This window comes from Cnephaeus nilssonii, assembly GCF_951640355.1.
Source record: "Cnephaeus nilssonii genome assembly, chromosome: 10".
NCBI lineage: Eukaryota > Metazoa > Chordata > Mammalia > Chiroptera > Vespertilionidae > Cnephaeus > Cnephaeus nilssonii.
Genome location: NC_137081.1, coordinates 94,504,043 through 94,519,684, shown reverse-complemented (window position 1 = coordinate 94,519,684; position 15,642 = coordinate 94,504,043).

Genomic DNA, 15,642 nt, shown 5'->3' with positions numbered 1-15,642 from the left:
CCTTAACAGACTAGAGACTTACATTTTGGTGTCTTTTACACTTGTTCTCTCACTATTCTGTATTATTCATTAGTATTTCCTATGTATGACTACTGATTTCTAGCTGTTTCCTATAATGGGCCTTCTTTTCTACTTGTGGGACTTCACCACATGTAGAAACAACTTTATACATTCTTCTCTAGACTTGCGAAGCCATATACACTTGTCTTTCAACTGTTTAACAGTAAAATCCTACTTTTCAGTGAATTCCGGTGGTTTTAAACACTGGTTTCATGTGAACTAACTCTATTTCAAGGATTTGTGCAGTGTACAACATCCTTTCTAGACTAGAGACTTACATTTTGATGTCTTTTACACTTGTTCTCTCACTATTCTGTGATATTCATTAGTATTTGCTCTGAATGCCTACTGATTTCTAGCTGTTTCTTATAATGGGCCTTCTTTTCTACTTGTGGGACTTCACCACATGTAGAAACTACTTTATACACTCTTCTCTAGACTTGCGAAGCTATGTAAACTTGTCTTTCAAATGTTTTACAGTTAAATACTACTTTTCAGTGAATTCTGCTGGTTTGAAACACTGGGTTCATGGGAACTAACTATATTTCAAGGATTTCTGCAGTGTACAACATCCTTTCTAGACTAGAGACTTACATTTTGATGTCTTTTACATTTGTTCTCTCACTATTCTGTTATATTCATTAGTATTTGCTCTGAATGACTACTGATTTCTAGCTGTTTCCCATAATGGGCCTTCTTTTCTACTTGTGGGACTTCACCACATGTAGAAACAACTTTATACATTCTTCTCTGAACTTGAGAAGCTATACACACCTGTCTTTCAACTGTTTTACAGTTGAATACTACTTTTCAGTGAATTCTGGTGGTTTCAAACACTGGTTTCATGTGAACTAACTCTATTTCAAAGATTTGTGCAGTGTACAACATCCTTTCTAGAGTAGAGACTTACATTTTGATGTCTTTTACACTTGTTCTCTCACTATTCTGTGATATTCATTAGTATTTGCTCTGAATTACTAATGCTTTCTTGCAGTGTCCTATAATGGGACTTCTGGTATACTTGTGGGACTTCACCACATGTAGAAACAACTTTATATACTCTTCTCTGAACTTGTGAATCTATATAAACTTGTCTTTCAACTGTTTTACAGTTGAATACTACTTTTCAGTGAATTCCGGTGGTTTGAAACACTGGTTTCATGTGAACTAACTCTATTTCAAGGATTTCTTCAGTGTACAACATCCTTTCTAGCCTAGAAACTTACATTTTGATGGTTTTCCACTTGTTCTCACACAATTCTATGATATTCATTAGTATTTCCTCTGAATTACTACTGATTTTTAGCTGTTTCCTATAAAGGGCCTTCTGCTCTACTTGTGGGACTTCGCCACATGTAGAAACAACTTTATACATTCCTCTCTGGACTTGCGAAGCTATATAATCTTGTCTTTCAACTGTTTTACAGTTGAATACTACTTTTCAGTGAATTCTAGTGGGTTGAAACACTGTTTTCTTGTGATGTAACTCTATTTCAAGGATTTCTGTAGTGTATAACATCCTTTCTAGAATAGAAACTTACATTTTGATGTCTTTTACACTTGTTCTCAAACAATTCTGTGATATTCATTAGTATTTCCTCTGAATTACTACTGATTTCTAGCTGTTTCCTATAATGGGCCTTCTGCTCTACTTGTGGGACTTCACCACATGTAGAAACAACTTTATACACTCTTCTCTGGACTTGTGAAGCTATATACACTTGTCTTTCAACGTTTTTACAGTTAAATACTACTTTTCAGGAATTCTGGTGGTTTGAAACACTGGTTTCATGTGAACTAACTCTATTTCAAGGATTTCTGCAGTGTAAAACATCCTTTCCAGACTAGAGACTTACATTTTGGTGTCTTTTACACTTGTTCTCTCACTATTCTGTTATATTCATTAGTATTTGCTTCTAATGACTACTGATTTCTAGCTGTTTCCCATAATGGGCCTTCTTTTCTACTTGTGGGACTTCACCACATGTAGAAACAACTTTATACATTCTTCTCTGAACTTGAGAAGCTATACACAATTGTCTTTCAACTGTTTTACAGTTGAATACTACTTTTCAGTGAATTCTGGTGGTTTCAAACACTGGTTTCATGTGAACTAACTCTATTTCAAAGATTTGTGCAGTGTACAACATCCTTTCTAGACTAGAGACTTACATTTTGATGTCTTTTACATTTGTTCTCTCACTATTCTGTTATATTCATTAGTATTTGCTCTGAATGACTACTGATTTCTAGCTGTTTCCCATAATGGGCCTTCTTTTCTACTTGTGGGACTTCACCACATGTAGAAACAACTTTATACATTCTTCTCTGAACTTGGAACGCTATACACACTTGTCTTTCAACTGTTTTACAGTTGAATACTACTTTTCAGTGAATTCTGCTGGTTTCAAACACTGGTTTCATGTGTACTAACTCTATTTCAAGGATTTCCGCAGTGTAAAACATCCTTAACAGACTAGAGACTTACATTTTGGTGTCTTTTACACTTGTTCTCTCACTATTCTGTATTATTCATTAGTATTTCCTATGCATGACTACTGATTTCTAGCTGTTTCCTATAATGGGCCTTCTTTTCTACTTGTGGGACTTCACCACATGTAGAAACAACTTTATACATTCTTATCTAGACTTGCGAAGCCATATACACTTGTCTTTCAACTGTTTAACAGTTAAATCCTACTTTTCAGTGAATTCCGGTGGTTTTAAACACTGGTTTCATGTGAACTAACTCTATTTCAAGGATTTGTGCAGTGTACAACATCCTTTCTAGACTAGAGACTTACATTTTGATGTCTTTTACACTTGTTCTCTCACTATTCTGTGATATTCATTAGTATTTGCTCTGAATGCCTACTGATTTCTAGCTGTTTCTTATAATGGGCCTTCTTTTCTACTTGTGGGACTTCACCACATGTAGAAACTACTTTATACACTCTTCTCTAGAATTGCGAAGCTATGTAAACTTGTCTTTCAAATGTTTTACAGTTAAATACTACTTTTCAGTGAATTCTGCTGGTTTGAAACACTGGGTTCATGGGAACTAACTATATTTCAAGGATTTCTGCAGTGTACAACATCCTTTCTAGACTAGAGACTTACATTTTGATGTCTTTTACACTTGTTCTCTCACTATTCTGTGATATTCATTAGTATTTGCTCTGAATGCCTACTGATTTCTAGCTGTTTCCTATAATGGGCCTTCTTTTCTACTTGTGGGACTTCACCACATGTAGAAACAACTTTATACATTCTTCTCTGAACTTGAGAAGCTATACACACTTGTCTTTCAACTGTTTTACAGTTGAATACTACTTTTCAGTGAATTCTGGTGGTTTCAAACACTGGTTTCATGTGAACTAACTCTATTTCAAAGATTTGTGCAGTGTACAACATCCTTTCTAGAGTAGAGACTTACATTTTGATGTCTTTTACACTTGTTCTCTCACTATTCTGTGATATTCATTAGTATTTGCTCTGAATTACTAATGCTTTCTTGCAGTGTCCTATAATGGGACTTCTGGTATACTTGTGGGACTTCACCACATGTAGAAACAACTTTATATACTCTTCTCTGAACTTGTGAATCTATATAAACTTGTCTTTCAACTGTTTTACAGTTGAATACTACTTTTCAGTGAATTCCGGTGGTTTGAAACACTGGTTTCATGTGAACTAACTCTATTTCAAGGATTTCTTCAGTGTACAACATCCTTTCTAGCCTAGAAACTTACATTTTGATGGTTTTCCACTTGTTCTCACACAATTCTATGATATTCATTAGTATTTCCTCTGAATTACTACTGATTTCTAGCTGTTTCCTATAAAGGGCCTTCTGCTCTACTTGTGGGACTTCGCCACATGTAGAAACAACTTTATACATTCCTCTCTGGACTTGCGAAGCTATATAAACTTGTCTTTCAACTGTTTTACAGTTGAATACTACTTTTCAGTGAATTCTAGTGGGTTGAAACACTGTTTTCTTGTGATGTAACTCTATTTCAAGGATTTCTGTAGTGTATAACATCCTTTCTAGAATAGAAACTTACATTTTGATGTCTTTTACACTTGTTCTCAAACAATTCTGTGATATTCATTAGTATTTCCTCTGAATTACTACTGATTTCTAGCTGTTTCCTATAAAGGGCCTTCTGCTCTACTTGTGGGACTTCACCACATGTAGAAACAACTTTATACACTCTTCTCTGGACTTGTGAAGCTATATACACTTGTCTTTCAACGTTTTTACAGTTAAATACTACTTTTCAGGAATTCTGGTGGTTTGAAACACTGGTTTCATGTGAACTAACTCTATTTCAAGGATTTCTGCAGTGTAAAACATCCTTTCCAGACTAGAGACTTACATTTTGGTGTCTTTTACACTTGTTCTCTCACTATTCTGTTATATTCATTAGTATTTGCTCTGAATGACTACTGATTTGTAGCTGTTTCCCATAATGGGCCTTCTGTTCTACTTGTGGGACTTCACCGCCTGTAGAAACAACTTTATACACTCTTCTCTGAACTTGAGAAGCTATACACACTTGTCTTTCAACTGTTTTACAGTTGAATACTACTTTTCAGTGAATTCTGCTGGTTTCAAACACTGGTTTCATGTGTACTAACTCTATTTCAAGGATTTCTGCAGTGTAAAACATCCTTAACAGACTAGAGACTTACATTTTGGTGTCTTTTACACTTGTTCTCTCACTATTCTGTATTATTCATTAGTATTTCCTATGCATGACTACTGATTTCTAGCTGTTTCCTATAATGGGCCTTCTTTTCTACTTGTGGGACTTCACCACATGTAGAAACAACTTTATACATTCTTCTCTAGACTTGCGAAGCCATATACACTTGTCTTTCAACTGTTTAACAGTTAAATCCTACTTTTCAGTGAATTCCGGTGGTTTGAAACACTGGTTTCATGTGAACTAACTCTATTTCAAGGATTTGTGCAGTGTACAACATCCTTTCTAGACTAGAGACTTACATTTTGATGTCTTTTACACTTGTTCTCTCACTATTCTGTGATATTCATTAGTATTTGCTCTGAATGCCTACTGATTTCTAGCTGTTTCTTATAATGGGCCTTCTTTTCTACTTGTGGGACTTCACCACATGTAGAAACTACTTTATACACTCTTCTCTAGACTTGCAAAGCTATGTAAACTTGTCTTTCAACTGTTTTACAGTTAAATACTACTTTTCAGTGAATTCTGCTGGTTTGAAACACTGGGTTCATGGGAACTAACTATATTTCAAGGATTTCTGCAGTGTACAACATCCTTTCTAGACTAGAGACTTACATTTTGATGTCTTTTACATTTGTTCTCTCACTATTCTGTTATATTCATTAGTATTTGCTCTGAATGACTACTGATTTCTAGCTGTTTCCCATAATGGGCCTTCTTTTCTACTTGTGGGACTTCACCACATGTAGAAACAACTTTATACATTCTTCTCTGAACTTGAGAAGCTATACACACTTGTCTTTCAACTGTTTTACAGTTGAATACTACTTTTCAGTGAATTCTGGTGGTTTCAAACACTGGTTTCATGTGAACTAACTCTATTTCAAAGATTTGTGCAGTGTACAACATCCTTTCTAGAGTAGAGACTTACATTTTGATGTCTTTTACACATGTTCTTTCACTATTCTGTGATATTCATTAGTATTTGCTCTGAATTACTAATGCTTTCTTGCCGTGTCCTATAATGGGACTTCTGGTATACTTGTGGGACTTCACCACATGTAGAAACAACTTTATATACTCTTCTCTGAACTTGTGAATCTATATAAACTTGTCTTTCAACTGTTTTACAGTTGAATACTACTTTTCAGTGAATTCCGGTGGTTTGAAACACTGGTTTCATGTGAACTAACTCTATTTCAAGGATTTCTTCAGTGTACAACATCCTTTCTAGCCTAGAAACTTACATTTTGATGGTTTTCCACTTGTTCTCACACAATTCTATGATATTCATTAGTATTTCCTCTGAATTACTACTGATTTCTAGCTGTTTCCTATAAAGGGCCTTCTGCTCTACTTGTGGGACTTCGCCACATGTAGAAACAACTTTATACATCCTCTCTGGACTTGCGAAGCTATATAAACTTGTCTTTCAACTGTTTTACAGTTGAATACTACTTTTCAGTGAATTCTAGTGGGTTGAAACACTGTTTTCTTGTGATGTAACTCTATTTCAAGGATTTCTGTAGTGTAAAACATCCTTTCCAGACTAGAGACTTACATTTTGGTGTCTTTTACACTTGTTCTCTCACTATTCTGTTATATTCATTAGTATTTGCTCTGAATGACTACTGATTTGTAGCTGTTTCCCATAATGGGCCTTCTGTTCTACTTGTGGGACTTCACCGCCTGTAGAAACAACTTTATACACTCTTCTCTGAACTTGAGAAGCTATACACACTTGTCTTTCAACTGTTTTACAGTTGAATACTACTTTTCAGTGAATTCTGCTGGTTTCAAACACTGGTTTCATGTGTACTAACTCTATTTCAAGGATTTCTGCAGTGTAAAACATCCTTAACAGACTAGAGACTTACATTTTGGTGTCTTTTACACTTGTTCTCTCACTATTCTGTATTATTCATTAGTATTTCCTATGCATGACTACTGATTTCTAGCTGTTTCCTATAATGGGCCTTCTTTTCTACTTGTGGGACTTCACCACATGTAGAAACAACTTTATACATTCTTCTCTAGACTTGCGAAGCCATATACACTTGTCTTTCAACTGTTTTACAGTTAAATCCTACTTTTCAGTGAATTCCGGTGGTTTGAAACACTGGTTTCATGTGAACTAACTCTATTTCAAGGATTTGTGCAGTGTACAACATCCTTTCTAGACTAGAGACTTACATTTTGATGTCTTTTACACTTGTTCTCTCACTATTCTGTGATATTCATTAGTATTTGCTCTGAATGCCTACTGATTTCTAGCTGTTTCTTATAATGGGCCTTCTTTTCTACTTGTGGGACTTCACCACATGTAGAAACTACTTTATACACTCTTCTCTAGACTTGCGAAGCTATGTAAACTTGTCTTTCAACTGCTTTACAGTTAAATACTACTTTTCAGTGAATTCTGCTGGTTTGAAACACTGGGTTCATGGGAACTAACTATATTTCAAGGATTTCTGCAGTGTACAACATCCTTTCTAGACTAGAGACTTACATTTTGATGTCTTTTACATTTGTTCTCTCACTATTCTGTTATATTCATTAGTATTTGCTCTGAATGACTACTGATTTCTAGCTGTTTCCCATAATGGGCCTTCTTTTCTACTTGTGGGACTTCACCACATGTAGAAACAACTTTATACATTCTTCTCTGAACTTGAGAAGCTATACACACTTGTCTTTCAACTGTTTTACAGTTGAATACTACTTTTCAGTGAATTCTGGTGGTTTCAAACACTGGTTTCATGTGAACTAACTCTATTTCAAAGATTTGTGCAGTGTACAACATCCTTTCTAGAGTAGAGACTTACATTTTGATGTCTTTTACACTTGTTCTTTCACTATTCTGTGATATTCATTAGTATTTGCTCTGAATTACTAATGCTTTCTTGCCGTGTCCTATAATGGGACTTCTGGTATACTTGTGGGACTTCACCACATGTAGAAACAACTTTATATACTCTTCTCTGAACTTGTGAATCTATATAAACTTGTCTTTCAACTGTTTTACAGTTGAATACTACTTTTCAGTGAATTCCGGTGGTTTGAAACACTGGTTTCATGTGAACTAACTCTATTTCAAGGATTTCTTCAGTGTACAACATCCTTTCTAGCCTAGAAACTTACATTTTGATGGTTTTCCACTTGTTCTCACACAATTCTATGATATTCATTAGTATTTCCTCTGAATTACTACTGATTTCTAGCTGTTTCCTATAAAGGGCCTTCTGCTCTACTTGTGGGACTTCGCCACATGTAGAAACAACTTTATACACTCCTCTCTGGACTTGCGAAGCTATATAAACTTGTCTTTCAACTGTTTTACAGTTGAATACTACTTTTCAGTGAATTCTAGTGGGTTGAAACACTGTTTTCTTGTGATGTAACTCTATTTCAAGGATTTCTGTAGTGTATAACATCCTTTCTAGAATAGAAACTTACATTTTGATGTCTTTTACACTTGTTCTCAAACAATTCTGTGATATTCATTAGTATTTCCTCTGAATTACTACTGATTTCTAGCTGTTTCCTATAATGGGCCTTCTGCTCTACTTGTGGGACTTCACCACATGTAGAAACAACTTTATACACTCTTCTCTGGACTTGTGAAGCTATATACACTTGTCTTTCAACGTTTTTACAGTTAAATACTACTTTTCAGGAATTCTGGTGGTTTGAAACACTGGTTTCATGTGAACTAACTCTATTTCAAGGATTTCTGCAGTGTTAAACATCCTTTCCAGACTAGAGACTTACATTTTGGTGTCTTTTACACTTGTTCTCTCACTATTCTGTTATATTCATTAGTATTTGCTCTGAATGACTACTGATTTGTAGCTGTTTCCCATAATGGGCCTTCTGTTCTACTTGTGGGACTTCACCGCCTGTAGAAACAACTTTATACACTCTTCTCTGAACTTGAGAAGCTATACACACTTGTCTTTCAACTGTTTTACAGTTGAATACTACTTTTCAGTGAATTCTGCTGGTTTCAAGCACTGGTTTCATGTGTACTAACTCTATTTCAAGGATTTCCGCAGTGTAAAACATCCTTAACAGACTAGAGACTTACATTTTGGTGTCTTTTACACTTGTTCTCTCACTATTCTGTATTATTCATTAGTATTTCCTATGTATGACTACTGATTTCTAGCTGTTTCCTATAATGGGCCTTCTTTTCTACTTGTGGGACTTCACCACATGTAGAAACAACTTTATACATTCTTCTCTAGACTTGCGAAGCCATATACACTTGTCTTTCAACTGTTTAACAGTTAAATCCTACTTTTCAGTGAATTCCGGTGGTTTTAAACACTGGTTTCATGTGAACTAACTCTATTTCAAGGATTTGTGCAGTGTACAACATCCTTTCTAGACTAGAGACTTACATTTTGATGTCTTTTACACTTGTTCTCTCACTATTCTGTGATATTCATTAGTATTTGCTCTGAATGCCTACTGATTTCTAGCTGTTTCTTATAATGGGCCTTCTTTTCTACTTGTGGGACTTCACCACATGTAGAAACTACTTTATACACTCTTCTCTAGACTTGCGAAGCTATGTAAACTTGTCTTTCAAATGTTTTACAGTTAAATACTACTTTTCAGTGAATTCTGCTGGTTTGAAACACTGGGTTCATGGGAACTAACTATATTTCAAGGATTTCTGCAGTGTACAACATCCTTTCTAGACTAGAGACTTACATTTTGATGTCTTTTACATTTGTTCTCTCACTATTCTGTTATATTCATTAGTATTTGCTCTGAATGACTACTGATTTCTAGCTGTTTCCCATAATGGGCCTTCTTTTCTACTTGTGGGACTTCACCACATGTAGAAACAACTTTATACATTCTTCTCTGAACTTGAGAAGCTATACACACCTGTCTTTCAACTGTTTTACAGTTGAATACTACTTTTCAGTGAATTCTGGTGGTTTCAAACACTGGTTTCATGTGAACTAACTCTATTTCAAAGATTTGTGCAGTGTACAACATCCTTTCTAGAGTAGAGACTTACATTTTGATGTCTTTTACACTTGTTCTCTCACTATTCTGTGATATTCATTAGTATTTGCTCTGAATTACTAATGCTTTCTTGCAGTGTCCTATAATGGGACTTCTGGTATACTTGTGGGACTTCACCACATGTAGAAACAACTTTATATACTCTTCTCTGAACTTGTGAATCTATATAAACTTGTCTTTCAACTGTTTTACAGTTGAATACTACTTTTCAGTGAATTCCGGTGGTTTGAAACACTGGTTTCATGTGAACTAACTCTATTTCAAGGATTTCTTCAGTGTACAACATCCTTTCTAGCCTAGAAACTTACATTTTGATGGTTTTCCACTTGTTCTCACACAATTCTATGATATTCATTAGTATTTCCTCTGAATTACTACTGATTTTTAGCTGTTTCCTATAAAGGGCCTTCTGCTCTACTTGTGGGACTTCGCCACATGTAGAAACAACTTTATACATTCCTCTCTGGACTTGCGAAGCTATATAATCTTGTCTTTCAACTGTTTTACAGTTGAATACTACTTTTCAGTGAATTCTAGTGGGTTGAAACACTGTTTTCTTGTGATGTAACTCTATTTCAAGGATTTCTGTAGTGTATAACATCCTTTCTAGAATAGAAACTTACATTTTGATGTCTTTTACACTTGTTCTCAAACAATTCTGTGATATTCATTAGTATTTCCTCTGAATTACTACTGATTTCTAGCTGTTTCCTATAATGGGCCTTCTGCTCTACTTGTGGGACTTCACCACATGTAGAAACAACTTTATACACTCTTCTCTGGACTTGTGAAGCTATATACACTTGTCTTTCAACGTTTTTACAGTTAAATACTACTTTTCAGGAATTCTGGTGGTTTGAAACACTGGTTTCATGTGAACTAACTCTATTTCAAGGATTTCTGCAGTGTAAAACATCCTTTCCAGACTAGAGACTTACATTTTGGTGTCTTTTACACTTGTTCTCTCACTATTCTGTTATATTCATTAGTATTTGCTTCTAATGACTACTGATTTCTAGCTGTTTCCCATAATGGGCCTTCTTTTCTACTTGTGGGACTTCACCACATGTAGAAACAACTTTATACATTCTTCTCTGAACTTGAGAAGCTATACACAATTGTCTTTCAACTGTTTTACAGTTGAATACTACTTTTCAGTGAATTCTGGTGGTTTCAAACACTGGTTTCATGTGAACTAACTCTATTTCAAAGATTTGTGCAGTGTACAACATCCTTTCTAGACTAGAGACTTACATTTTGATGTCTTTTACATTTGTTCTCTCACTATTCTGTTATATTCATTAGTATTTGCTCTGAATGACTACTGATTTCTAGCTGTTTCCCATAATGGGCCTTCTTTTCTACTTGTGGGACTTCACCACATGTAGAAACAACTTTATACATTCTTCTCTGAACTTGGAACGCTATACACACTTGTCTTTCAACTGTTTTACAGTTGAATACTACTTTTCAGTGAATTCTGCTGGTTTCAAACACTGGTTTCATGTGTACTAACTCTATTTCAAGGATTTCCGCAGTGTAAAACATCCTTAACAGACTAGAGACTTACATTTTGGTGTCTTTTACACTTGTTCTCTCACTATTCTGTATTATTCATTAGTATTTCCTATGCATGACTACTGATTTCTAGCTGTTTCCTATAATGGGCCTTCTTTTCTACTTGTGGGACTTCACCACATGTAGAAACAACTTTATACATTCTTATCTAGACTTGCGAAGCCATATACACTTGTCTTTCAACTGTTTAACAGTTAAATCCTACTTTTCAGTGAATTCCGGTGGTTTTAAACACTGGTTTCATGTGAACTAACTCTATTTCAAGGATTTGTGCAGTGTACAACATCCTTTCTAGACTAGAGACTTACATTTTGATGTCTTTTACACTTGTTCTCTCACTATTCTGTGATATTCATTAGTATTTGCTCTGAATGCCTACTGATTTCTAGCTGTTTCTTATAATGGGCCTTCTTTTCTACTTGTGGGACTTCACCACATGTAGAAACTACTTTATACACTCTTCTCTAGAATTGCGAAGCTATGTAAACTTGTCTTTCAAATGTTTTACAGTTAAATACTACTTTTCAGTGAATTCTGCTGGTTTGAAACACTGGGTTCATGGGAACTAACTATATTTCAAGGATTTCTGCAGTGTACAACATCCTTTCTAGACTAGAGACTTACATTTTGATGTCTTTTACATTTGTTCTCTCACTATTCTGTTATATTCATTAGTATTTGCTCTGAATGACTACTGATTTCTAGCTGTTTCCCATAATGGGCCTTCTTTTCTACTTGTGGGACTTCACCACATGTAGAAACAACTTTATACATTCTTCTCTGAACTTGAGAAGCTATACACACTTGTCTTTCAACTGTTTTACAGTTGAATACTACTTTTCAGTGAATTCTGGTGGTTTCAAACACTGGTTTCATGTGAACTAACTCTATTTCAAAGATTTGTGCAGTGTACAACATCCTTTCTAGAGTAGAGACTTACATTTTGATGTCTTTTACACTTGTTCTCTCACTATTCTGTGATATTCATTAGTATTTGCTCTGAATTACTAATGCTTTCTTGCAGTGTCCTATAATGGGACTTCTGGTATACTTGTGGGACTTCACCACATGTAGAAACAACTTTATATACTCTTCTCTGAACTTGTGAATCTATATAAACTTGTCTTTCAACTGTTTTACAGTTGAATACTACTTTTCAGTGAATTCCGGTGGTTTGAAACACTGGTTTCATGTGAACTAACTCTATTTCAAGGATTTCTTCAGTGTACAACATCCTTTCTAGCCTAGAAACTTACATTTTGATGGTTTTCCACTTGTTCTCACACAATTCTATGATATTCATTAGTATTTCCTCTGAATTACTACTGATTTCTAGCTGTTTCCTATAAAGGGCCTTCTGCTCTACTTGTGGGACTTCGCCACATGTAGAAACAACTTTATACATTCCTCTCTGGACTTGCGAAGCTATATAAACTTGTCTTTCAACTGTTTTACAGTTGAATACTACTTTTCAGTGAATTCTAGTGGGTTGAAACACTGTTTTCTTGTGATGTAACTCTATTTCAAGGATTTCTGTAGTGTATAACATCCTTTCTAGAATAGAAACTTACATTTTGATGTCTTTTACACTTGTTCTCAAACAATTCTGTGATATTCATTAGTATTTCCTCTGAATTACTACTGATTTCTAGCTGTTTCCTATAAAGGGCCTTCTGCTCTACTTGTGGGACTTCACCACATGTAGAAACAACTTTATACACTCTTCTCTGGACTTGTGAAGCTATATACACTTGTCTTTCAACGTTTTTACAGTTAAATACTACTTTTCAGGAATTCTGGTGGTTTGAAACACTGGTTTCATGTGAACTAACTCTATTTCAAGGATTTCTGCAGTGTAAAACATCCTTTCCAGACTAGAGACTTACATTTTGGTGTCTTTTACACTTGTTCTCTCACTATTCTGTTATATTCATTAGTATTTGCTCTGAATGACTACTGATTTGTAGCTGTTTCCCATAATGGGCCTTCTGTTCTACTTGTGGGACTTCACCGCCTGTAGAAACAACTTTATACACTCTTCTCTGAACTTGAGAAGCTATACACACTTGTCTTTCAACTGTTTTACAGTTGAATACTACTTTTCAGTGAATTCTGCTGGTTTCAAACACTGGTTTCATGTGTACTAACTCTATTTCAAGGATTTCTGCAGTGTAAAACATCCTTAACAGACTAGAGACTTACATTTTGGTGTCTTTTACACTTGTTCTCTCACTATTCTGTATTATTCATTAGTATTTCCTATGCATGACTACTGATTTCTAGCTGTTTCCTATAATGGGCCTTCTTTTCTACTTGTGGGACTTCACCACATGTAGAAACAACTTTATACATTCTTCTCTAGACTTGCGAAGCCATATACACTTGTCTTTCAACTGTTTAACAGTTAAATCCTACTTTTCAGTGAATTCCGGTGGTTTGAAACACTGGTTTCATGTGAACTAACTCTATTTCAAGGATTTGTGCAGTGTACAACATCCTTTCTAGACTAGAGACTTACATTTTGATGTCTTTTACACTTGTTCTCTCACTATTCTGTGATATTCATTAGTATTTGCTCTGAATGCCTACTGATTTCTAGCTGTTTCTTATAATGGGCCTTCTTTTCTACTTGTGGGACTTCACCACATGTAGAAACTACTTTATACACTCTTCTCTAGACTTGCAAAGCTATGTAAACTTGTCTTTCAACTGTTTTACAGTTAAATACTACTTTTCAGTGAATTCTGCTGGTTTGAAACACTGGGTTCATGGGAACTAACTATATTTCAAGGATTTCTGCAGTGTACAACATCCTTTCTAGACTAGAGACTTACATTTTGATGTCTTTTACATTTGTTCTCTCACTATTCTGTTATATTCATTAGTATTTGCTCTGAATGACTACTGATTTCTAGCTGTTTCCCATAATGGGCCTTCTTTTCTACTTGTGGGACTTCACCACATGTAGAAACAACTTTATACATTCTTCTCTGAACTTGAGAAGCTATACACACTTGTCTTTCAACTGTTTTACAGTTGAATACTACTTTTCAGTGAATTCTGGTGGTTTCAAACACTGGTTTCATGTGAACTAACTCTATTTCAAAGATTTGTGCAGTGTACAACATCCTTTCTAGAGTAGAGACTTACATTTTGATGTCTTTTACACTTGTTCTCTCACTATTCTGTGATATTCATTAGTATTTGCTCTGAATTACTAATGCTTTCTTGCAGTGTCCTATAATGGGACTTCTGGTATACTTGTGGGACTTCACCACATGTAGAAACAACTTTATATACTCTTCTCTGAACTTGTGAATCTATATAAACTTGTCTTTCAACTGTTTTACAGTTGAATACTACTTTTCAGTGAATTCCGGTGGTTTGAAACACTGGTTTCATGTGAACTAACTCTATTTCAAGGATTTCTTCAGTGTACAACATCCTTTCTAGCCTAGAAACTTACATTTTGATGGTTTTCCACTTGTTCTCACACAATTCTATGATATTCATTAGTATTTCCTCTGAATTACTACTGATTTCTAGCTGTTTCCTATAAAGGGCCTTCTGCTCTACTTGTGGGACTTCGCCACATGTAGAAACAACTTTATACATTCCTCTCTGGACTTGCGAAGCTATATAAACTTGTCTTTCAACTGTTTTACAGTTGAATACTACTTTTCAGTGAATTCTAGTGGGTTGAAACACTGTTTTCTTGTGATGTAACTCTATTTCAAGGATTTCTGTAGTGTATAACATCCTTTCTAGAATAGAAACTTACATTTTGATGTCTTTTACACTTGTTCTCAAACAATTCTGTGATATTCATTAGTATTTCCTCTGAATTACTACTGATTTCTAGCTGTTTCCTATAAAGGGCCTTCTGCTCTACTTGTGGGACTTCACCACATGTAGAAACAACTTTATACACTCTTCTCTGGACTTGTGAAGCTATATACACTTGTCTTTCAACGTTTTTACAGTTAAATACTACTTTTCAGGAATTCTGGTGGTTTGAAACACTGGTTTCATGTGAACTAACTCTATTTCAAGGATTTCTGCAGTGTAAAACATCCTTTCCAGACTAGAGACTTACATTTTGGTGTCTTTTACACTTGTTCTCTCACTATTCTGTTATATTCATTAGTATTTGCTCTGAATGACTACTGATTTGTAGCTGTTTCCCATAATGGGCCTTCTGTTCTACTTGTGGGACTTCACCGCCTGTAGAAACAACTTTATACAC